General features: G+C 40.0%; 9 non-coding genes and 4 pseudogenes across 9 annotated transcripts; all 13 read left to right on the top strand.

Moving 5' to 3' along the window:
- Window positions 1-344: 344 nt before the first annotated feature.
- Window positions 345-463, top strand: LOC120036798. Its single transcript, XR_005474642.1, has one exon. It is a non-coding gene; the product is annotated as a 5S ribosomal RNA (ribosomal RNA).
- A 694-nt stretch (window positions 464-1,157) lies between these two features.
- On the top strand, window positions 1,158-1,323 carry LOC120036833. The gene has a single exon (XR_005474675.1). It is a non-coding gene; the product is annotated as a U1 spliceosomal RNA (small nuclear RNA).
- Window positions 1,324-1,994: 671 nt separating this feature from the next.
- Window positions 1,995-2,113, top strand: LOC120036779. Its single transcript, XR_005474629.1, has one exon. It is a non-coding gene; the product is annotated as a 5S ribosomal RNA (ribosomal RNA).
- Window positions 2,114-2,827: 714 nt separating this feature from the next.
- LOC120036818 lies at window positions 2,828-2,992 on the top strand. Its single transcript, XR_005474661.1, has one exon. It is a non-coding gene; the product is annotated as a U1 spliceosomal RNA (small nuclear RNA).
- Window positions 2,993-3,663: 671 nt separating this feature from the next.
- LOC120036803 lies at window positions 3,664-3,783 on the top strand. Its single transcript, XR_005474647.1, has one exon. It is a non-coding gene; the product is annotated as a 5S ribosomal RNA (ribosomal RNA).
- Window positions 3,784-4,476: 693 nt separating this feature from the next.
- On the top strand, window positions 4,477-4,624 carry LOC120036782 (annotated as a pseudogene).
- A 682-nt stretch (window positions 4,625-5,306) lies between these two features.
- LOC120036802 lies at window positions 5,307-5,426 on the top strand. The gene has a single exon (XR_005474646.1). It is a non-coding gene; the product is annotated as a 5S ribosomal RNA (ribosomal RNA).
- Window positions 5,427-6,121: 695 nt separating this feature from the next.
- Window positions 6,122-6,269, top strand: LOC120036785 (annotated as a pseudogene).
- A 683-nt stretch (window positions 6,270-6,952) lies between these two features.
- LOC120036831 lies at window positions 6,953-7,071 on the top strand. Its single transcript, XR_005474673.1, has one exon. It is a non-coding gene; the product is annotated as a 5S ribosomal RNA (ribosomal RNA).
- A 693-nt stretch (window positions 7,072-7,764) lies between these two features.
- Window positions 7,765-7,924, top strand: LOC120036835. The gene has a single exon (XR_005474677.1). It is a non-coding gene; the product is annotated as a U1 spliceosomal RNA (small nuclear RNA).
- Window positions 7,925-14,880: 6,956 nt separating this feature from the next.
- Window positions 14,881-15,027, top strand: LOC120036787 (annotated as a pseudogene).
- Window positions 15,028-15,713: 686 nt separating this feature from the next.
- On the top strand, window positions 15,714-15,832 carry LOC120036801. Its single transcript, XR_005474645.1, has one exon. It is a non-coding gene; the product is annotated as a 5S ribosomal RNA (ribosomal RNA).
- A 693-nt stretch (window positions 15,833-16,525) lies between these two features.
- Window positions 16,526-16,675, top strand: LOC120036788 (annotated as a pseudogene).
- The last annotated feature ends 7,511 nt before the right edge of the window (window positions 16,676-24,186 follow it).

The raw sequence follows: 24,186 nt of genomic DNA, 5'->3' as shown, positions 1-24,186 counted from the left end.
ACAATGCAATAGGTTTTCAACATCCAGAGCTTTTGTGTATTTATTGTGGCTAGTAGGATAGCTGCATGGGAAACTGTTGCTGATGATGTATTTGTCAGAAGTCATTGTATTTGTCCGTTTTTTCCCACAAGGCTGAAATATGTGCCCTCGCTTTGAAATGTTAGCAAGGTTTGTTTGTATTTCATCCAACTATCTGTGCTAAAAAGTGATGGCTACAGTATATGTAATTTCTTCCACTTTTTGAGTGAGCCAAAGTTCAAGCTGCTTATCTAATTGGTGAGAATGCAATGTCTGTTTATCAGACTCACTTTGACTTTATATGGTGTACCAAGAGATGTACCTTCGCTTACGGCCATACCAGCCTGAATACGCCCGATCTCGTCTGATCTCGGAAGCTAAGCAGGGTCGGGCCTGGTTAGTACTTGGATGGGAGACCGCCTGGGAATACCAGGTGCTGTAAGCCTTTTGTCCACTAGGGGGTGTGGCATTATTTCATCAGCAACACTGCCTTGTAGTAAGCATTTGATGCTGAATTGACTAAATGCAGCTTCTATGGGCTAGTCTCCCCTGCCCTTTTAATACGATCAAAGTTCCTTGTGTTGTCAGGGAGCAACTGCCTTTTATGCATAAGACAAATAAGAATATTGTTACTGAATGCAGCTTGTGTGTGCTCTGTGCTCCCTCGCCCTGTTCAAATGATCAAAGGAAATAATGCTGGTGAGGAGTGGAACTGGACTGGTGTCTGATGGCCCTGTGTTTTCCATGTTGGAATTACAACCCTTCTTTTATGGAGTAAATCAAAAGCACAAGAGAATGTGAGATGTTATCGATAATAAATCAATTGGTTTCATGCATTTGTCTGTGTGTGTGTGTGTGTGTGTCTGAATGTGATTGTATTTCGTCATATCGCAAACATTTGTGATATCAGATAGGTTAAGATATTAAAAAGTAATTGGTGATTTTTTCTACAGTGTTGCATGATGGGAATCTAGTGGTTCACTGATATAATCTAGTAAACAAAATAAACTACTTTTTCACCACTCTGTGTGCAAGTGCATTCCTAAACGGCATTTAACGCAGGTCGATGTGATATGATATTATCAGAACACAAAGTGGTTACCAGTTAGCGGAAAATGTTGGCACTGGAGACACTTGCCCTCCCGACTAAGCAGAAGGAGATACCGTGATCAAGAAGGTGGTTCACCCAGTGTGGGGCTCAGCCATTGCACTCTGGCTGTGCTGACCCCCTGTGAATTTCCCAAATGTGGAAATCTCGATTGCATAATTTATGGTAGTGGGGGACTGTGTCCGCGCTCTCCCCTGATGTCTTGTTTAATGACAAACCGTTGCTTGGCGGCAAGCTTGAGGATGACTTGAGCCAATTGCCTGTGCTTATGGAGATCTTTGAAGTCAGTTGTGAAAGACACTTTGTGGACCAATTGAAAGGTAGAAACATTTGTTTGTAGCCAAACATTGTTGACATTTTGTGGAAACATCATGTTGCGAAATGCAGCATGGTATTTATGCCACGCTGGTACTTCAATCAAGAGATAGTTGAGAAGCCGCTCTAACCCCCATGGTCATGATGTGTCATACGCCCATGCGCTTACAATATGAAATTGTCCATACATGCGCTCCTCCTTGACACAGAACAATGCAATAGGTTTTCAACATTCAGAGATTTTGTGTATTTATTCTGGCTAGTAGGATAGCTGCATGGGAAACTGTTGCTAATGATGTATTTGTCAGAAGTCATTGTATTTGTCCGTTTTTTCCCACAAGGCTGAAATATGTGCCCTCGCTTTGAAATGTTAGCAAGGTTTGTTTGTATTTCATCCAACTATCTGTGCTAAAAAGTGATGGCTACAGTATATGTAATTTCTTCCACTTTTGAGTGAGCCAAAGTTCAAGCTGCTTATCTAATTGGTGAGAATGCAATGTCTGTTTATCAGACTCACTTTGACTTTATATGGTGTACCAAGAGATGTACCTTCGCTTACGGCCATACCAGCCTGAATACGCCCGATCTCGTCTGATCTCGGAAGCTAAGCAGGGTCGGGCCTGGTTAGTACTTGGATGGGAGACCGCCTGGGAATACCAGGTGCTGTAAGCCTTTTGTCCACTAGGGGGTGTGGCATTATTTCATCAGCAACACTGCCTTGTAGTAAGCATTTGATGCTGAATTGACTAAATGCAGCTTCTATGGGCTAGTCTCCCCTGCCCTTTTAATACGATCAAAGTTCCTTGTGTTGTCAGGGAGCAACTGCCTTTTATGCATAAGACAAATAAGAATATTGTTACTGAATGCAGCTTGTGTGTGCTCTGTGCTCCCTCGCCCTGTTCAAATGATCAAAGGAAATAATGCTGGTGAGGAGTGGAACTGGACTGGTGTCTGATGGCCCTGTGTTTTCCATGTTGGAATTACAACCCTTCTTTTATGGAGTAAATCAAAAGCACAAGAGAATCTGAGATGTTATCGATAATAAATCAATTGGTTTCATGCATTTGTCTGTGTGTGTGTGTGTGTGTGTCTGAATGTGATTGTATTTCGTCATATCGCAAACATTTGTGATATCAGATAGGTTAAGATATTAAAAAGTAATTGGTGATTTTTTCGACAGTGTTGCATGATGGGAATCTAGTGGTTCACTGATATAATCTAGTAAACAAAATAAACTACTTTTTCACCACTCTGTGTGCAAGTGCATTCCTAAACGGCATTTAACGCAGGTCGATGTGATATGATATTATCAGAACACAAAGTGGTTACCATTAGCCGAAAATGTTGGCACTGGAGACACTTGCCCTCCACCGATGACTATAACTCATACTTACCTGGCAAGGGAGATACCGTGATCAAGAAAGGCGGTTCACCCAGGGCGAGGCTTAGCCATTGCACGCCAGCTATGCTGACCCCTGTGAATTTCCCAAATGTGGAAATCTCGATTGCATAATTTATGGTAGTGGGGGACTGCGTCCGCGCTCTCCCCTGATGTCTTGTTTAATGACAAACCGTTGCTTGGCGGCAAGCTTGAGGATGACTTGAGCCAATTGCCCGTGCTTATGGAGATCTTTGAAGTCAGTTGTGAAAGACACTTTGTGGACCAATTGAAAGGTAGAAACATTTGTTTGTAGCCAAACATTGTTGACATTTTGTGGAAACATCATGTTGCGAAATGCAGCATGGTATTTATGCCACGCTGGTACTTCAATCAAGAGATAGTTGAGAAGCCGCTCTAACCCCCATGGTCATGATGTGTCATACGCCCATGCGCTTACAATATGAAATTGTCCATACATGCGCTCCTCCTTAGCACAGAACAATGCAATAGGTTTTCAACATCCAGAGCTTTTGTGTATTTATTGTGGCTAGTAGGATAGCTGCATGGGAAACTGTTGCTGATGATGTATTTGTCAGAAGTCATTGTATTTGTCCGTTTTTTCCCACAAGGCTGAAATATGTGCCCTCGCTTTGAAATGTTAGCAAGGTTTGTTTGTATTTCATCCAACTATCTGTGCTAAAAAGTGATGGCTACAGTATATGTAATTTCTTCCACTTTTGAGTGAGCCAAAGTTCAAGCTGCTTATCTAATTGGTGAGAATGCAATGTCTGTTTATCAGACTCACTTTGACTTTATATGGTGTACCAAGAGATGTACCTTCGCTTACGGCCATACCAGCCTGAATACTGCCCGATCTCGTCTGATCTCGGAAGCTAAGCAGGGTCGGGCCTGGTTAGTACTTGGATGGGAGACCGCCTGGGAATACCAGGTGCTGTAAGCCTTTTGTCCACTAGGGGGTGTGGCATTATTTCATCAGCAACACTGCCTTGTAGTAAGCATTTGATGCTGAATTGACTAAATGCAGCTTCTATGGGCTAGTCTCCCCTGCCCTTTTAATACGATCAAAGTTCCTTGTGTTGTCAGGGAGCAACTGCCTTTTATGCATAAGACAAATAAGAATATTGTTACTGAATGCAGCTTGTGTGTGCTCTGTGCTCCCTCGCCCTGTTCAAATGATCAAAGGAAATAATGCTGGTGAGGAGTGGAACTGGACTGGTGTCTGATGGCCCTGTGTTTTCCATGTTGGAATTACAACCCTTCTTTTATGGAGTAAATCAAAAGCACAAGAGAATCTGAGATGTTATCGATAATAAATCAATTGGTTTCATGCATTTGTCTGTGTGTGTGTGTGTGTGTCTGAATGTGATTGTATTTCGTCATATCGCAAACATTTGTGATATCAGATAGGTTAAGATATTAAAAAGTAATTGGTGATTTTTTCGACAGTGTTGCATGATGGGAATCTAGTGGTTCACTGATATAATCTAGTAAACAAAATAAACTACTTTTTCACTACTCTGTGTGCAAGTGCATTCCTAAACGGCATTTAACGCAGGTCGATGTGATATGATATTATCAGAACACAAAGTGGTTACCGTTAGCGGAAAATGTTGGCACTGGAGACACTTTTCCTCCACTAAGCAGAAGAGATACCGTGATCAAGAAGGTGGTTCACCAAGTGTGGGGCTCAGCCATTGCACTCTGGCTGTGCTGACCCCTTGCGAATTTTCCAAATGTGGGAATCTCGATTGCAAAATTTATGGTAGTGCTCGTTTGAGCTTTACCCTGATGTCTTTGTTAATGATAAACTGTTGCTTGGCGGCAGGCTTAAGGATGACTTGAGTCAACTGACTGTGCTTATGGAGATCTTTGAAGTCAGTTGTGAAGGAGACTTTGTGGACCAATCGAAAGGTGGAAACATTTGTTTGTAGCAAAATATTGTTGGCATTTTGTCGAAACATTATGTTGCGAAATGCAGCATTGTATTTATGCCACGCTGGTACTTCAATCAAGAGATAGTTGAGAAGCCACTCTAACCCCCCCCCGGTCATGATGTGTCATACGCCCCATGCGCTTCCAATATGAAATTGTCCATACATGCGTTCCTCCTTAGCACAGAACAATGCAATAGGTTTTCAACATCCAGAGCTTTTGTGTATTTATTGTGGCTAGTAGGATAGCTGCATGGGAAACTGTTGCTGATGATGTATTTGTCAGAAGTCATTGTATTTGTCCGTTTTTTCCCACAAGGCTGAAATATGTGCCCTCGCTTTGAAATGTTAGCAAGGTTTGTTTGTATTTCATCCAACTATCTGTGCTAAAAAGTGATGGCTACAGTATATGTAATTTCTTCCACTTTTTGAGTGAGCCAAAGTTCAAGCTGCTTATCTAATTGGTGAGAATGCAATGTCTGTTTATCAGACTCACTTTGACTTTATATGGTGTACCAAGAGATGTACCTTCGCTTACGGCCATACCAGCCTGAATACTGCCCGATCTCGTCTGATCTCGGAAGCTAAGCAGGGTCGGGCCTGGTTAGTACTTGGATGGGAGACCGCCTGGGAATACCAGGTGCTGTAAGCCTTTTGTCCACTAGGGGGTGTGGCATTATTTCATCAGCAACACTGCCTTGTAGTAAGCATTTGATGCTGAATTGACTAAATGCAGCTTCTATGGGCTAGTCTCCCCTGCCCTTTTAATACGATCAAAGTTCCTTGTGTTGTCAGGGAGCAACTGCCTTTTATGCATAAGACAAATAAGAATATTGTTACTGAATGCAGCTTGTGTGTGCTCTGTGCTCCCTCGCCCTGTTCAAATGATCAAAGGAAATAATGCTGGTGAGGAGTGGAACTGGACTGGTGTCTGATGGCCCTGTGTTTTCCATGTTGGAATTACAACCCTTCTTTTATGGAGTAAATCAAAAGCACAAGAGAATGCTGAGATGTTATCGATAATAAATCAATTGGTTTCATGCATTTGTCTGTGTGTGTGTGTGTGTGTCTGAATGTGATTGTATTTCGTCATATCGCAAACATTTGTGATATCAGATAGGGTTAAGATATTAAAAAGTAATTGGTGATTTTTTCGACAGTGTTGCATGATGGGAATCTAGTGGTTCACTGATATAATCTAGTAAACAAAATAAACTACTTTTTCACTACTCTGTGTGCAAGTGCATTCCTAAACGGCATTTAACGCAGGTCGATGTGATATGATATTATCAGAACACAAAGTGGTTACCGTTAGCGGAAAATGTTGGCACTGGAGAGACTTTTCCTCCACTAAGCAGAAGAGATACCGTGATCAAGAAGGTGGTTCACCCGGTGTGGGGCTCAGCCATTGCACTCTGGCTGTGCTGACCCCTTGCGAATTTTCCAAATGTGGGAATCTCGAATGCAAAATTTATGGTAGTGCTCGTTTGAGCTTTACCCTGATGTCTTTGTTAATGATAAACTGTTGCTTGGCGGCAGGCTTAAGGATGACTTGAGTCAACTGACTGTGCTTATGGAGATCTTTGAAGTCAGTTGTGAAAGAGACTTTGTGGACCAATCGAAAGGTGGAAACATTTGTTTGTAGCAAAACATTGTTGGCATTTTGTCGAAACATTATGTTGCGAAATGCAGCATTGTATTTATGCCACGCTGGTACTTCAATCAAGAGATAGTTGAGAAGCCACTCTAACCCCCCCCCGGTCATGATGTGTCATACGCGCCCATGCGCTTCCAATATGAAATTGTCCATACATGCGTTCCTCCTTAGCACAGAACAATGCAATAGGTTTTCAACATCCAGAGCTTTTGTGTATTTATTGTGGCTAGTAGGATAGCTGCATGGGAAACTGTTGCTGATGATGTATTTGTCAGAAGTCATTGTATTTGTCCGTTTTTTCCCACAAGGCTGAAATATGTGCCCTCGCTTTGAAATGTTAGCAAGGTTTGTTTGTATTTCATCCAACTATCTGTGCTAAAAAGTGATGGCTACAGTATATGTAATTTCTTCCACTTTTTGAGTGAGCCAAAGTTCAAGCTGCTTATCTAATTGGTGAGAATGCAATGTCTGTTTATCAGACTCACTTTGACTTTATATGGTGTACCAAGAGATGTACCTTCGCTTACGGCCATACCAGCCTGAATATGCCCGATCTCGTCTGATCTCGGAAGCTAAGCAGGGTCGGGCCTGGTTAGTACTTGGATGGGAGACCGCCTGGGAATACCAGGTGCTGTAAGCCTTTTGTCCACTAGGGGGTGTGGCATTATTTCATCAGCAACACTGCCTTGTAGTAAGCATTTGATGCTGAATTGACTAAATGCAGCTTCTATGGGCTAGTCTCCCCTGCCCTTTTAATACGATCAAAGTTCCTTGTGTTGTCAGGGAGCAACTGCCTTTTATGCATAAGACAAATAAGAATATTGTTACTGAATGCAGCTTGTGTGTGCTCTGTGCTCCCTCGCCCTGTTCAAATGATCAAAGGAAATAATGCTGGTGAGGAGTGGAACTGGACTGGTGTCTGATGGCCCTGTGTTTTCCATGTTGGAATTACAACCCTTCTTTTATGGAGTAAATCAAAAGCACAAGAGAATCTGAGATGTTATCGATAATAAATCAATTGGTTTCATGCATTTGTCTGTGTGTGTGTGTGTGTGTCTGAATGTGATTGTATTTCGTCATATCGCAAACATTTGTGATATCAGATAGGTTAAGATATTAAAAAGTAATTGGTGATTTTTTCGACAGTGTTGCATGATGGGAATCTAGTGGTTCACTGATATAATCTAGTAAACAAAATAAACTACTTTTTCACTACTCTGTGTGCAAGTGCATTCCTAAACGGCATTTAACGCAGGTCGATGTGATATGATATTATCAGAACACAAAGTGGTTACCGTTAGCGGAAAATGTTGGCACTGGAGACACTTTTCCTCCACTAAGCAGAAGAGATACCGTGATCAAGAAGGTGGTTCACCCGGTGTGGGGCTCAGCCATTGCACTCCAGCTATGCTGACCCCTGTGAATTTCCCAAATGTGGAAATCTCGATTGCATAATTTATGGTAGTGGGGGACTGCGTCCGCGCTCTCCCCTGATGTCTTGTTTAATGACAAACCGTTGCTTGGCGGCAAGCTTGAGGATGACTTGAGCCAATTGCCCGTGCTTATGGAGATCTTTGAAGTCAGTTGTGAAAGACACTTTGTGGACCAATTGAAAGGTAGAAACATTTGTTTGTAGCCAAACATTGTTGACATTTTGTGGAAACATCATGTTGCGAAATGCAGCATGGTATTTATGCCACGCTGGTACTTCAATCAAGAGATAGTTGAGAAGCCGCTCTAACCCCCATGGTCATGATGTGTCATACGCCCATGCGCTTACAATATGAAATTGTCCATACATGCGCTCCTCCTTGACACAGAACAATGCAATAGGTTTTCAACATTCAGAGATTTTGTGTATTTATTCTGGCTAGTAGGATAGCTGCATGGGAAACTGTTGCTAATGATGTATTTGTCAGAAGTCATTGTATTTGTCCGTTTTTTCCCACAAGGCTGAAATATGTGCCCTCGCTTTGAAATGTTAGCAAGGTTTGTTTGTATTTCATCCAACTATCTGTGCTAAAAAGTGATGGCTACAGTATATGTAATTTCTTCCACTTTTTGAGTGAGCCAAAGTTCAAGCTGCTTATCTAATTGGTGAGAATGCAATGTCTGTTTATCAGACTCACTTTGACTTTATATGGTGTACCAAGAGATGTACCTTCGCTTACGGCCATACCAGCCTGAATACGCCCATCCTGATTGGAGAAGTGACGACAGGTGCGAGTGTCTGAGCTGTGAGTGAGTGTTTGCTGGAGAGTGTTTGCTCGAGAGCTATTTTTGTTAATTAATTGGTTTTTGCAATATAATTTATTATTTTCTTCAGTTGAATAGTTTAAAGTTTGGTTAGTCTTCCCCCTTGCAGGTTTTCTGCTTGGGGGAGAGCCTTTTTTGGACCCATTTTTTGATATATTATGACGGACAACATGGCAACGACAAACGGAATGGAAAAGGACAACGAAAATGCGCAACGGAAGAAAAATGAAGATAAAGAAGGAATGAAATATGGAAAAGAATACACGGTGGCAATTGAGTTGGAAGGAGAAGACAAAGTGACGACAATGGAACTACTAAGAGCAATTAAGGAGGTGTGTGGAGAGGTGGTGGGATGCCGAATGAAAGGAGAAAAGAAGTATGAAGTTACGATGAGGAATGAAAAAGGAAAAGAACGGCTAATGGATGGAATACGAATAAAGGACACCAAGATACTGGCGAGAGATATTAATGTGAAGGAAGTGGTGGTGTCGTTCATGAATCTGCCTGTATACATGGAAGACAGTGCTATATTGGGCAAGCTATGTAGCTGGGGTGTATCAGCAGTCTCTGAAATCAGGAGGAGAGTTTGGCCAGGCACGGATATAGCAGATGGCACGAGATACTGCAAAGTCAAATTCACTGATACTGTGAAATCACTGCCGTACTCTACAAAGTTTGATACGCTTGAAGGTGGAGAGTACTTTAGAGTCATGCATGATAAGCAGGTCAGAGTTTGTAGGCTTTGTATTCAGCCTGGGCATATTGTGAAGGACTGCCCTGAATTTAAATGTTATAAGTGCGGGAAGCAAGGGCATTATGCAAGAGAATGTGTAGGTGGAAAGGAAAGGGCATTTTGCGAAGGATGTCGCATGAGAGCTGACGAGTGCAAATGTGGAGAGGTTGTGAATGAGGAGGGGAGCCAGGATCTTTTTGTGGAGGCTGATGTATCACCCCGAGTAGAAGAAGACGATGGAGGAGAAGACGTGGTGGAGGGAGGAGAGACGGAGAAAAGAAGAGGGGAAAAGATGGAACAGAAGACGGAGGAAATAGGAGGCAGTATGGATTCAGAGATAAGAAGAGGGAGTTTTCAGGAGGAGGACGGGAGTGGGATGGGTGGAGGCACTGGGGACTCACAGTTTTTGGGGGGGGCCTCGGGCTATGTGGGTGCTTCGGAAGGAGGTGAAGTGGAGGGGAGTGGGATGCTGACAACTATACAGGAGACGCAAATGGATACAAGCAGCACAACAGGCACAGGAAAGAAGAATTCGAGTTGGTTGGAAGAGATGGATTTAGAGGCAATTTCAGATTCAGAAGACATGGAAAAGATTGATAGAGCAAGGGTAAGCTACAGGAAGAGGAAAGTGGCGTTGGAGGTGAAAAAGGACGAAAAAGGAAGAAAACATGACAAAAGGTAGAGGAAAATGAGAAAATATATTTTCTTATTATTATTTATTGGAATGGTTAATTGTATGTCAATCAATGCGAATGGTTTAAGAACAATGGAAAAATTTCAAAGAATAGTTAAAATGAAGAATTCGGATATTTTATGCCTGCAAGAAACACATTGGGACAATGTATGTATTTTAGAAGTAAAAAAAATATGGAGAGATTTTATTTTTGTTAACAATGGCAGGGGGAATTCAAGTGGGGTTGCTATTTTATTGAGGAAGGATGTGGTGGATAATGTGAAACAGATATATAATGATAATAATGGGAGGATTTTAATTGTAGATTTTGAATATATGAGTAGGGTTTTTAGAATTATAAATATTTATGCGCCTAATACTGAAATAGAGCGCAAAGATTTATTTTTAGAAATAGGAAAATGGTGTGAGGGAAACTGTATTGTAGTTGGGGATTTTAATGTTAAAATGGATAGACTGGATATGACAAGAGGAGCTATTTTTAGAAGTGATGTATCTAGGGGGGTTTTAAAGAAGATGATGATAGAAAAAGGAATGATTGATATATGGAGGGATGAGAATCCGTACAAGAGAGAATTTTCTAGAAGGCAGGTGGTTTTAGGGGAGTTGAAACAGACACGGATAGATCTGGTTTTAGTAAATGAAGGGTTAAGGAATTTTATGAAGGATATTAAGTATATTTTTACAACTTTTAGTGATCATGCTGGGTTAACATTTTCGGTGGGGTTAGATAGGGAGGGGAAAGGGGGGGGAGTGTGGTGTATGAATGCAAGGTATCTAGGTGATGAGGAATATGGAATACAACTTAAATCTTTGATAGAACATGAAATGGAGGATAAGCAAAAAGGGAATGATAAGTGCCAGTGGTGGGAAAATGTTAAGAAAAAAATAAAAGATTTTAGTATTAGATATGCAAGGAAGAAAAGGAGTAGGATGACAAGAGAAGAAAATTATTTAAGAGCAAAATTGAATGAAGAAATGAGGAAATGTGATATTGATCCTATTTATAATATTGAAAGGTTTTTAGATTTAAAGGCACAATTGAGCAAATGTGAAATAGATAAATGTAAGGGGGCATCTATTAGAAGTAGGGCAAAGTATGTTTTAGAAGGGGAGAAATGTACGTCTTTTTTTCTTGGTTTAGAGAAAACTAAACAGACGAAATCATATATTAGTGAGATAGAAAATGTAAAGGGTGAAGTGGTAAATGATTATGTTGAGATATTAGAAACTGTACAGAATTTTTATAAGGATTTATTTAAGAAAGGGGAGGTGGATGAAGAGTGTGTAAAGGAGATTTTAGGTAGTGTGGATGTGCAAATTGGTGTTGAGGAAAAGCAAATATGTGATAGGAAGATAACAGTGGATGAAGTGAAAGATGCAATTAAGGGATTACAAATAAATAAAAGTCCTGGAGTAGATGGACTAATTGCAGAGTTTTACAAAATGTATGAAAGTTTTTTAGCACCGATTTTAATGGAAGTGTATCAATATATGGAAGATAATAATACTGTTTCAGACTCCATGGTGACAGGACTGATATCGGTTTTATATAAAAATAAGGGGAGCAAAATGAAATTAGAAAATTATAGGCCAATTAGTTTATTAAATTCAGATTATAAGATTTTAGCTAAGATATTGGCGAATAGGATGAAGATGGTTTTAAATGATATTATAGCACCTACACAAAATTATAGTGTGCCTGGAAGAGACATAGCTGATACCATCATTACACTTAGAGATGTGATAAATAAAATGAATAGCGATAAGAGAGGGGGAATTGTTTTAAGTATAGATTTTAATAAAGCTTTTGACAGGGTGGAACATGATTTTATGTTTAGGGTACTGGAAAAATATGGGTTTGGAAATAGAATAATAGGATGGATAAAATTATTATATAGAAAGGCAAAAAGTAGGGTAAAATGTAATGGGGTTTTAACAGATTCTTTTATTCTTGAGAGATCAGTGAGACAGGGGTGCCCTTTATCAGCATTACTGTATGTTTTATCGGTAGAACCCTTAGCGGCATACCTTAAAAAAGATCATTTTATAAATTGTGTAGAGACTCCGCAAGGAGGTTTTAGTTTAATTCATCAATATGCAGACGATACCACAATAACAGTTAGAGATGAGGAAAGTGTTAAAAGGGTGATGGAGTGTTTTAAAGTATATGAGAAAGCCTCAGGAGCAAAAGTGAATATGGAGAAGTCAGTAATAATGTATGTTGGGAAGATTAATGAGGAGATTTTTCCTTTTAAAATGGTAAATGATTATTTTAAGGTGTTAGGTGTGTTTTTAGGGGTGAAGGAACAGGAAGCTAGGGATATGACATGGAGTGGGGTTATAAACAAAGTTAGGAAGGTGGTAAATATGTGGAGGGGGAGGTCTTTGAAATTAAAAGGGAAAGTAATTGTCATAAATTCATTGTTGATGTCAATTTTTATTTATGTAATGAATGTTTTGGATATGCCAGAATGGGTTTTATCTGAAATGAATAAAATTGTAGTTGATTTTTTATGGGAAGGGAAGGGGGTGAAAATAGCTTTTAAAACTTTGATTGCAGGTTATGAGGAGGGGGGCTTGAAGTTGGTGGATTTAAATGTGAGGAAAACAGCAATTAGAGTCAAAATGGTACGTAAATATTTATATGGGGAATTAGATTATGGATGGAAAAGATTTTTTAAGGAGTATTTGCAGGAGGTTGGGAGGATGGGGGACAATGGTTTATTGATGTGTATGAAAAAGGAAATGTTAGGTAATATACCTTTGTTTTATAGAGAAGTGTTTGAGGCTTGGGGGGAGTTTTTACCAAATATTTATTATGAGTGTACCATTTTAGACAATATTTTAAATCAGCCAATTTTTTTAAATCCCAAGATACAGTATAATAATAAGATGTTGTTTTGTAAATATTTTATGAGGGCTGGGATGAGACAGATTGGGGACATCTTATATGAGGTAATTCCGGGGTTCCTTCCAAGTCAGGCAATATTTGATAATGTGGTTGAAGAAAATGATGAAATAAGTAGAACTACTGTGGAGAACATGTATAAGAGAATATTAGGATGTCTTCCTGGGGAGTGGGGTGTTTTAATAAATAAAGAGGTGGCAACAAGAGCTAGGGGTTTACCGGTTTTATATTATGAAGGTAATGGGAAGAAGCATGATTTGTCAGGTTTGAAAGTTAAAAAAGTTTATGAAAAATGTATTTTAAGAGAGATAAAAACTCCTGCTTCGGAAAAAGTGTGGTCTAGGGTGTTTGCAAATATAGATGTAAAATCAATATGGAAGAATGTAAATGTAAAATATAATTCTATAGAATGTGAAGACAATGATTTTAAAATGAAACATAATAGAATTTTTACGAACGTGGTTTTACATCAAATAAATAGAGATATTAAAAGAGAATGTGATATTTGTGGTACGGGGGTGGAAAATTTTATGCACTTTTTTGTTGAATGTAGTAGATTAGATGAGTTTCATAAGTTTTTAAAGGGGATTTTAGTACAACAGTGGGGAGAAGAGATTGTTGCTGGGGTTGAGTGGAGGAGGTTGTTTCTTTTTGGTTTAACTGGGAAAAGCAAAGTTATTAATTTTAATTTGATGAATTTTGTTCTTAGTCATGCCAGATACGCTGTAAGACTAAGAAGGAATTTGGGACATTATGAAGGGAAAATTGTGAGTGTAGAGGTTTTATTTAGAAGTATGTTAGAGAAAGATATAGAAGTAATATATAAATATGGTGGATGTAATTTTGAAAAATTGTTTGTGTGGGGGAGCAATTTTATTGAAATTGAGTCGAATGGAAAACTTGTTTTTAATTATTAATTGGTTTTGGTGGATGATTGTGTTTCTAATAGGTTTTATTTTCTTTTCTTTTTTTGATTTTGTAAAAGGATGAATTGTTCAACCTTTTGATTGTTGATTGAATGTTGTAAATGTTATGTGTTTCTTCATAATAAAAGAAAAAAAAAAAAATATATGCCCGATCTCGTCTGATCTCGGAAGCTAAGCAGGGTCGGGCCTGGTTAGTACTTGGATGGGAGACCGCCTGGGAATACCAGGTGCTGTAAGCCTTTTGTCCACTAGGGGGTGTGGCATTATTTCATCAGCAACACTGCCTTGTAGTAAGCATTTGATGCTGAATTGACTAAATGCAGCTTCTATGGGCTAGTCTCCCCTGCCCTTTTAATACGATCAAAGTTCCTTGTGTTGTCAGGGAGCAACTGCCTTTTATGCATAAGACAAATAAGAATATTGTTACTGAATGCAGCTTGTGTGTGCTCTGTGCTCCCTCGCCCTGTTCAAATGATCAAAGGAAATAATGCTGGTGAGGAGTGGAACTGGACTGGTGTCTGATGGCCCTGTGTTTTCCATGTTGGAATTACAACCCTTCTTTTATGGAGTAAATCAAAAGCACAAGAGAATCTGAGATGTTATCGATAATAAATCAATTGGTTTCATGCATTTGTCTGTGTGTGTGTGTGTGTGTCTGAATGTGATTGTATTTCGTCATATCGCAAACATTTGTGATATCAGATGGGTTAAGATATTAAAAAGTAATTGGTGATTTTTTCGACAGTGTTGCATGATGGGAATCTAGTGGTTCACTGATATAATCTAGTAAACAAAATAAACTACTTTTTCACTACTCTGTGTGCAAGTGCATTCCTAAACGGCATTTAACGCAGGTCGATGTGATATGATATTATCAGAACACAAAGTGGTTACCGTTAGCGGAAAATGTTGGCACTGGAGACACTTTTCCTCCACTAAGCAGAAGAGATACCGTGATCAAGAAGGTGGTTCACCCGGTGTGGGGCTCAGCCATTGCACTCTGGCTGTGCTGACCCCTTGCGAATTTTCCAAATGTGGGAATCCGATTGCAAAATTTATGGTAGTGCTCGTTTGAGCTTTACCCTGATGTCTTTGTTAATGATAAACTGTTGCTTGGCGGCAGGCTTAAGGATGACTTGAGTCAACTGACTGTGCTTATGGAGATCTTTGAAGTCAGTTGTGAAGGAGACTTTGTGGACCAATCGAAAGGTGGAAACATTTGTTTGTAGCAAAATATTGTTGGCATTTTGTCGAAACATTATGTTGCGAAATGCAGCATTGTATTTATGCCACGCTGGTACTTCAATCAGGAGATAGTTGAGAAGCCACTCTAACCCCCCCCCCCGGTCATGATGTGTCATACGCGCCCCATGCGCTTCCAATATGAAATTGTCCATACATGCGTTCCTCCTTAGCACAGAACAATGCAATAGGTTTTCAACATCCAGAGCTTTTGTGTATTTATTGTGGCTAGTAGGATAGCTGCATGGGAAACTGTTGCTGATGATGTATTTGTCAGAAGTCATTGTATTTGTCCGTTTTTTCCCACAAGGCTGAAATATGTGCCCTCGCTTAGAAATGTTTGCAAGGTTTGTTTGTATTTCATCCAACTCTCTGTGCTAAAAAGTGATGGCTACAGTATATGTAATTTCTTCCACTTTTTGAGTGAGCCAAAGTTCAAGCTGCTTATCTAATTGGTGAGAATGCAATGTCTGTTTATCAGACTCACTTTGACTTTATATGGTGTGCCAAGAGATGTACCTTCGCTTACGGCCATACTAGCCTGAATATGCCCGATCTCGTCTGATCTCGGAAGCTAAGCAGGGTCGGGCCTGGTTAGTACTTGGATGGGAGACCGCCTGGGAATACCAGGTGCTGTAAGCCTTTTGTCCACTAGGGGGTGTGGCATTATTTCATCAGCAACACTGCCTTGTAGTAAGCATTTGATGCTGAATTGACTAAATGCAGCTTCTATGGGCTAGTCTCCCCTGCCCTTTTAATACGATCAAAGTTCCTTGTGTTGTCAGGGAGCAACTGCCTTTTATGCATAAGACAAATAAGAATATTGTTACTGAATGCAGCTTGTGTGTGCTCTGTGCTCCCTCGCCCTGTTCAAATGATCAAAGGAAATAATGCTGGTGAGGAGTGGAACTGGACTGGTGTCTGATGGCCCTGTGTTTTCCATGTTGGAATTACAACCCTTCTTTTATGGAGTAAATCAAAAGCACAAGAGAATCTGAGATGTTATCGATAATAAATCAATTGGTTTCATGCATTTGTCTGTGTGTGTGTGTGTGTGTCTGAATGTGATTGTATTTCGTCATATCGCAAACATTTGTGATATCAGATAGGTTAAGATATTAAAAAGTAATTGGTGATTTTTTCGACAGTGTTGCATGATGGGAATCTAGTGGTTCACTGATATAATCTAGTAAACAAAATAAACTACTTTTTCACCACTCTGTGTGCAAGTGCATTCCTAAACGGCATTTAACGCAGGTCGATGTGATATGATATTATCACAACAAAAAGTGGTTCCCGTTAGCGGAAAATGTTGGCACTGGAGAGACTTGCCCTCCACTAAGCAGAAGAGATACTGTGATCAAGAAGTTGATTGACCCAGTGTGGGGCTCAGCCATTCCACTCTGGCTGGGCTGACCCCTTTTGAATTTTCCAAATGTGGGAATCTCGAATGCAAAATTTATGGTAGTGGTCGTTTGCAAAATTTATGGTAGTGGTCGTTTGCGCTGTACCCTGATATCTTTGTAAGGGAAGTCCCCCCTCAATTGTACAAAATAACATGGCAATTTATTGGCACCGAGCGGACCATATACACGATGGGATTGTGTGGGATTTCACATTACATCCGGCGCTGTTTCGTCCAAAGTTGATGACAAATGCCATATTGTAAATGAGCTGTGTAACACCCCAAAAATCCTATAGTGGGCGAGTGTGTTCCATCTTAATTTTTCATAGGCTTACTGTAACGCAAGTCAAGACCCAAGAGTCATATTTTGAAATTTTGAAATTTTGAAAGTTTTGGCAAAAACTTATCACCCCCTTAAAAAAGTGCTTTCTGGACCGTTTTTCGAAATTCTTTCGATTTTTATGTCAATTACACATGTGTAAGAACTGTATGAAAATACTTTTGTCAAATTTTATTAACATAATTTTTTTTACATTTTTATTTGGACTTAAGGAATATGTTTTGTGCATTTGGAATGTGATTTCTTAGGAAGTCAAAAGTCAAAAGTCAAAAATGTCAAAAATTTGGAAAAAACGTATCACCCCCTTTAAAAAAGTGCTTTCTGGACCGTTTTTCGAAATTCTTTCGATTTTTATGTCAATTACACATGTGTAAGAACTGTATGAAAATACTTTTGTCAAATTTTATTAACATAATTTTTGGGACATTTTTATTTGGACTTAAGGAATATGTTTTGTGCATTTGGAATGTGATTTCATAGGAAGTCAAAAGTCAAAAGTCAAAAATGTCAAATATTTGGAAAAAATGTATCACCCCCTTTAAAAAAGTGCTTTCTGGATCGTTTTTCGAAATTCTTTCGATTTTTATGTCAATTACACATGTGTAAGAACTGTATGAAAATACTTTTGTCAAATTTTATTAACATAATTTTTGGGACATTTTTATTTGGACTTAAGGAATATGTTTTGTGCATTTGGAATGTGATTTCATAGGAAGTCAAAAGTCAAAAGTCAAAAATGTCAAATATTTGGAAAAAATGTATCACCCCCTTTAAAAAAGTGCTTTCTGGATCGTTTTTTTAAATTTTTTCGATTTTTATGTCAATTACACATGTATAAGAACTGTATGAAAATACTTTAGTCACATTTTACTGTCATAATTTTTTATAAATGTTTACTTGTACTTAAGGAATATGTTTTGTGCATTTGCAATCTGATTTAATACGAAGTCAAAAATGTGAATAAATTAGAAAAAACGTATCACCCCCCAAACCTCCATAAATCACTCAGGCCAGCACCCATTGATTTGGGGCCGTAGTATAGTGCTCCCATGGACGTCTGGATGACACCTAAAAGCATTTAAAACCGTTTTGAAAAATGACGCCTGGTAACCCAAAACATGAAACATAGAATATTTTTTGACTTTGTTTGGAAACCTCCATAAATCACTCAGGCCGTACCCCATTGACTCGAGAAGAAAAAACATAAAATATTTTCCAGAAAAAAAACAGAATATTTTCTGAGTTTTTGTGAAAACCTCCATAAAACACTCAGGCCAGCCCCCATTGATTTTTGGCCGTAGAATAGTGCTCCCAGAGCGGGTATGGAGGTCTGGATGCTCCCTAAACGCAATTTCAACCATCTTGAAACATGGCACCTGGTAACCCCAAAAAAATACCAGGTGCACGAACAGTTTGGACTTGTGTGTGTGTGTGTGAGCTTTTCTTTGACATCTGTTTAGAGAAATGACTGATTTACAGTTCATGAAGGTTGCCTAATCACACACTTAAAGTTTTGGAAAGATCTGACTTTTTTAACCCTTTGAAACAGCACCTATGACCCCATTTTAAGGCACTTCCGGTTGGCACAGGAAGCTATAAGTAAATACCTATCCTGATCGGGGTATGCTTTTACAGAATCCTGAGTTTTAAGTCTATACGTTAAGAACTGACTGATTTACAAAGGGTTGAATGCACTATATATCACAAACTGCTGGTTGGGTATGGCAAAACACTTTTAGGGTGATTTTATCACTTCCGGTTGCTCCAGGAAGCTTAGAATCAACACAGGTAGACCTCATAGTGGCTTGATGGATTGTCATTGAAGACAGGTTCATAAGACATTCATAACCCACATAGGGTTTATTTAAAGAATGCACGTTACATTTGCATATGATTCAACAGTGAAAAACATCACATCATATTGCAAACATAACACACTGTTGAATCATATTGCAAACACACACTGTTACATTTGCAATATGATGTGTTGAATCATATTGCAAACATAACACACACTGTTACGTTTGCAATATGATGTGTTGGATCATATTGCAAACATAACACACACTGTTACATTTGCAATATGATGTGTTGAATCATATTGCAAACATAACACACACTGTTACGTTTGCAATATGATGTGTTGAATCATATTGCAAACATAACACACACTGTTACATTTGCAATATGATGTGTTGAATCATATTGCAAATCTAACGTGCATTTGCAATATGATGTGATGTTGAATCATATTGCAAATGTAACGTACATTCTCTTAAATACTTTAGAAATGCAAAAGTCAACGTCCTGATGACCTCAGGATGGCCGGGCAGTGATAGTGGTTCCTCTCCATCGCTCGTTGTGTTAAATTTCATCATGTCGCTTTTTGTGATGGTACCCCCCTGTTGAAACATATTGCAAATGTACAAAAGTCAAGTAGCAAGTCGGTGTCCATCAGTCAATTAGATATATTCAGACACCAAACTGATACCATCTGACACCAAACTCACTTTTACCAACTCCTTTAGAAGCCAACTATCACATATTTCAGAGCAGGCCCAAAATTCACAGCGCCTTCTATTTAAACCATAATAAAACAAATAATACGTAGTTATGTTCTAGCTGCGGGTCCAATATTCACATTATGTTTAGCCCTATGTGAGGCGACCTGGAATCCCAAGTTTCGGCTCGATAGGTCATTCGGTGCCCGAGCAAAACCCTAATTGGTGCTGAAAATCCACTTTTTTCCATGCCTTGCTACGGGGTGCTTGAATGAGCAATCGGACAGAATCGTTGAGGTCCATCTCTATGGGCCGAGCCGGTTTCAATGCACCTAGTCTTGAGACTCTGGGACTTTTCTAAATGTCGCCAGTTTCGTTGAGCTCAAAATGAATTGAAAACATTGCAAATACACGAGGCTGTTTATCGGTCTGAGAACCTTCTAGAGCCACATAACTCACCGTGCACAATCGACCTGAGGTCTAGAACAGGTTTGTAAAGTTTCAGAACTCTAGGTCTGACGGTTCTTTAAAAGTTGGAACAAAACTAACTACTACAGGCACTGTCTGCCTCTTAGCCCCTCAGTGTGTCCCTCCATCATTTCTGTGTGGGTGTGTTTTTTTTTTTTTTTTTAATCTGATGGGATGAATGACTGATTTACAGTTCAGGAGGGTTGTCTATTCACATATATGAAGTTTTGGAAAGATTTGACATTTTTATCCCTTTGAAACAGCCCATTTGACACCAATTAAGGCACTTCCGGTTTGCACAGGAAGCTAAAAGTAAACACTTATCATTACTGGAGTATGCTTTTACAGAATCCTGAGTTTTATGTCTGTATGTTAAAAATTGACTGATTTACATAGGGCTGAATGCACTATTTCTCTCAAACTGCAGGTTGGCTATGGCAAACACTTTTAGGGTGATTTAACCACTTCCGGTTGCTCCAGGAAGCTTAGAATCGACACAGGTAGACCTCATGGTGGCCTGATGGACTGACATCAAAGACAGGTTCATAAGACATTCATAACCCACATAGGCTTCAGGTTGAATTGAGAGGTGCAGTCAATGTATTCCTATGGGGCGACATGTCATTGTAAATTGTTTGATGTAAACACCAGCTTTTAACTGTTAAGGGTTAATGCCACAAGGTCAAGGTTAGGCTTGCACAGATCGGGAGGACCTTAAGAACATTCCTGAGGTGAAATTGTGCTTCTAACCTTAACGGTTCTCTCTCTGTCTCCCAAAAGCAAATAAAATTGACATGAGGTCAAAAGGTCATTTGGGTCCATTTTCTTGTAACGGTCGCTGCGCTCAGACCGAGCGAGCTACGGTCAAGCGGGGCATCTCGTTGAACTCGGCACGGCCTGGAGATAATAGTCATGCCATTGCAGGCTTTGTGTGTCTTTAAGCACCGTACTTTTTCACTCCATCCTTCCTTTTTGTGTGTGTGTGTGTTTGTGTGAGAGAGCTTTTCTTTGACATCTGTTGGGAAAAATGACTGATTACACTTCATGAGGGTTGTCTAATCACACAAGTGAAGTTTTGAAAAGATCTGACCTTTATTACCCTTCAAACCTGACCCTATGCACCATTTTAAGGTACTTCCAGTTGACATAGGAAGCTGAACGTGAACACATACCCTCCTTGGGGTAGGCTCTTATTTAATATTGAGTTTTAAGTCTTTATGTTAAGAACTGACTTATTAACAGAGGGTTAAATGAGTGTGTGTTACTTCATAAAATCACATAAAATCACAGAATTCTCGCAGAGCTTCGAGACCCACTTTAAAAATGTTCGTGTGAACAAACTGCAACTGGATCTGTGAATTTTTTGAAAAAAAAATTCCTCTTCGTGAACATCACCAAATGGACAATGTACGATTTCTCTTAAATTACGATAGATAAACGGCTGGTTCTTTTTTTCCTGACACCGTATGCTTATGTACTTTGACGTGAAGCGGTCAAATTGCACCCTACTTTGCGTTTTTGACCTTTAATCCCAGAAAAATGGCCATAACTCAAAAAGCGCAGAGGCCTCGACGCCATCTTGTTCGGGGCCAACTTCCCTTTACTCCAAACCTACGCTCGCCGAGTTTCGTCTTCGAAATATTTTCCGTTTAGGAGAAAAGGCCGCGCTCGTTTGCCCCGTGTTCGTGCGCCTGCAATATGATTTATTTGCCCCCTTGTGGGAATTTTCGAGAATGCGGAGTCCAAGTCAAAAATTTGTTATTTTTATAAAACGGTGACCGAACGTCCGAGACGATTTCTTCGATGACTTCCTGAAAGAGGTCCCCCCCGCCCTCGGCCCGACGCCGTCCGCGATTTTCTGAGACGAAGTCGGACGTCTAGTAAGGGACCGTACATTCGCAATGGGAGAATCTTCACCGATCATATGGCTCCCGTCTCACACTTCCCTTAAGGTATGTTAATGATAAACTGTTGCTTGGCGGCAGGCTTAAGGATGACTTGAGTCAACCGACTGTGCTTATGGAGATCTTTGAAGTCAGTTGTGAAAGAGACTTTGTGGACCAATCGAAAGGTGGAAACATTTGTTTGTAGCAAAACATTGTTGGCATTTTGTCTAAACATTATGTTGCGAAATGCAGCATTGTATTTATGCCACGCTGGTACTTCAATCAAGAGATAGTTGAGAAGCCACTCTAACCCCCCCGGTCATGATGTGTCATACGCGCCCCATGCGCTTCCAATATGAAATTGTCCATACATGCGTTCCTCCTTAGCACAGAACAATGCAATAGGTTTTCAACATCCAGAGCTTTTGTGTATTTATTGTGGCTAGTAGGATAGCTGCATGGGAAACTGTTGCTGATGATGTATTTGTCAGAAGTCATTGTATTTGTCCGTTTTTTCCCACAAGGCTGAAATATGTGCCCTCGCTTAGAAATGTTTGCAAGGTTTGTTTGTATTTCATCCAACTATCTGTGCTAAAAAGTGATGGCTACAGTATATGTAATTTCTTCCACTTTTTGAGTGAGCCAAAGTTCAAGCTGCTTATCTAATTGGTGAGAATGCAATGTCTGTTTATCAGACTCACTTTGACTTTATATGGTGTACCAAGAGATGTACCTTCGCTTACGGCCATACCAGCCTGAATGCGCATTTCCTGATTGGAGAAGTGACGACAGGTGCGAGTGTCTGAGCTGTGAGTGAGTGTTTGCTGGAGAGTGTTTGCTCGAGAGCTATTTTTGTTAATTAATTGGTTTTTGCAATATAATTTATTATTTTCTTCAGTTGAATAGTTTTAAGTTTGGTTAGTCTTCCCCCTTGCAGTTTTTCTGCTTGGGGGAGAGTTTTTTGGATTCATTTTTTTACTATGACGGACAACATGGGAAAGACAAACGGAATGGACAAAGACAACGAAAAGGCGCAACGGAAGAAAAATGAAGATAAAGAAGAAATGAAATATGGCAAGGAATACACGGTGGCAATTGAGTTGGAAGGAGAAGACAAGGTGACGACAATGGAACTACTAAGAGCAATTAAGGAGGTGTGTGGAGAGGTGGTGGGATGCCGAATGAAAGGGGAGAAGAAGTACGAAATTACGATGAGAAATGAAAAAGGAAAAGAACGTCTAATGGATGGATTAAGAATAAAGGATACAAAGATTCTGGCGAGAGATATTAATGTGAAGGAAGTGGTGGTGTCGTTCATGAATCTCCCAGTATATGTAGAAGACGGTGTGATACTGGGCAAGCTGAGTAGCTGGGGAGTGGCGGCTGTCTCGGAGATAAGGAGGAGAGTTTGGCCAGGAACAGAGGTGGTTGACGGGACACGTTTCTGCAAGGTCAAGTTCACAGAAAAAGTGACATCATTACCTTATTCTACAAGAATTGAGACGTTGGAGGGAGCAGAATATTTCAGAGTCATCCATGACAAACAGGTCAGAGTGTGTCGTATGTGTATTCAACCCGGGCACATAGTTAAAGACTGCCCGGAATTTAAGTGTTTTAAGTGTGGCAATCAAGGACACTATGCGAGGGAATGTGATGGAGAGAAGGAAAGGAATTTTTGTGGTGGATGCAGAAAGAGAGTGGCGGAAGTGCAACTGTGGAGAGGTTAGGGCTGGAGAGGGGAGTCAAACACTATTCGAGGAAGCAGTTGTATTGTCGAAAGAAGGAGAAGAAGATGGAGGAGAGGACGTGGTGGAGGGTGGAGAGACGGAGGAAGGAAGAAGGAAGAAGGACCAGAAGATAAATGAAATTGGGAGCAGTATGGACTCAGAAGTAAGAAGAGGGAGTTTTCAGGAGGAGGGGGGGAGTGGAATGGGGGGAAGCACGGGGGACTCACAGGTTTTGGGGGAAGGCACAGCACTAACAAGTAGCTCGGGGGGTGAAGAAATGGAGGGGGTTATGGAGTTGATGACAATACCAGAGACGGTGATGAGCACGGGGAGCACAACGACTATACAAGAAGCGGAGATGAATACGGGGAGTACAACGGATGTGGATGTCAAGAGGGTGAGTTGGCTGGAAAACATGGACTTGGAAGAGATATCGGATACGGAGGATGGAGAAAAGATTGAAAGAACGAGGGAAGGATACAGGAAGAGGAAAGCGGCGGGAAGAGGGGGAGAGAAAGGGTGGAAGAGGAAAGAAACTGGATAACAGGTAGAGGAAAATGAAATTATATTTTATCATTTTATTATTTATTAGAATGGTAAATATAATGTCAATAAATGCAAATGGATTGAGGACAATGGGAAAATTTAATAGAATAATACAAATGAAGA

The sequence above is a fragment of the Salvelinus namaycush genome, unplaced genomic scaffold (genome assembly GCF_016432855.1).
Source record: "Salvelinus namaycush isolate Seneca unplaced genomic scaffold, SaNama_1.0 Scaffold1479, whole genome shotgun sequence".
NCBI lineage: Eukaryota > Metazoa > Chordata > Actinopteri > Salmoniformes > Salmonidae > Salvelinus > Salvelinus namaycush.
This window is presented reverse-complemented; position numbering and strand designations above follow the sequence as displayed.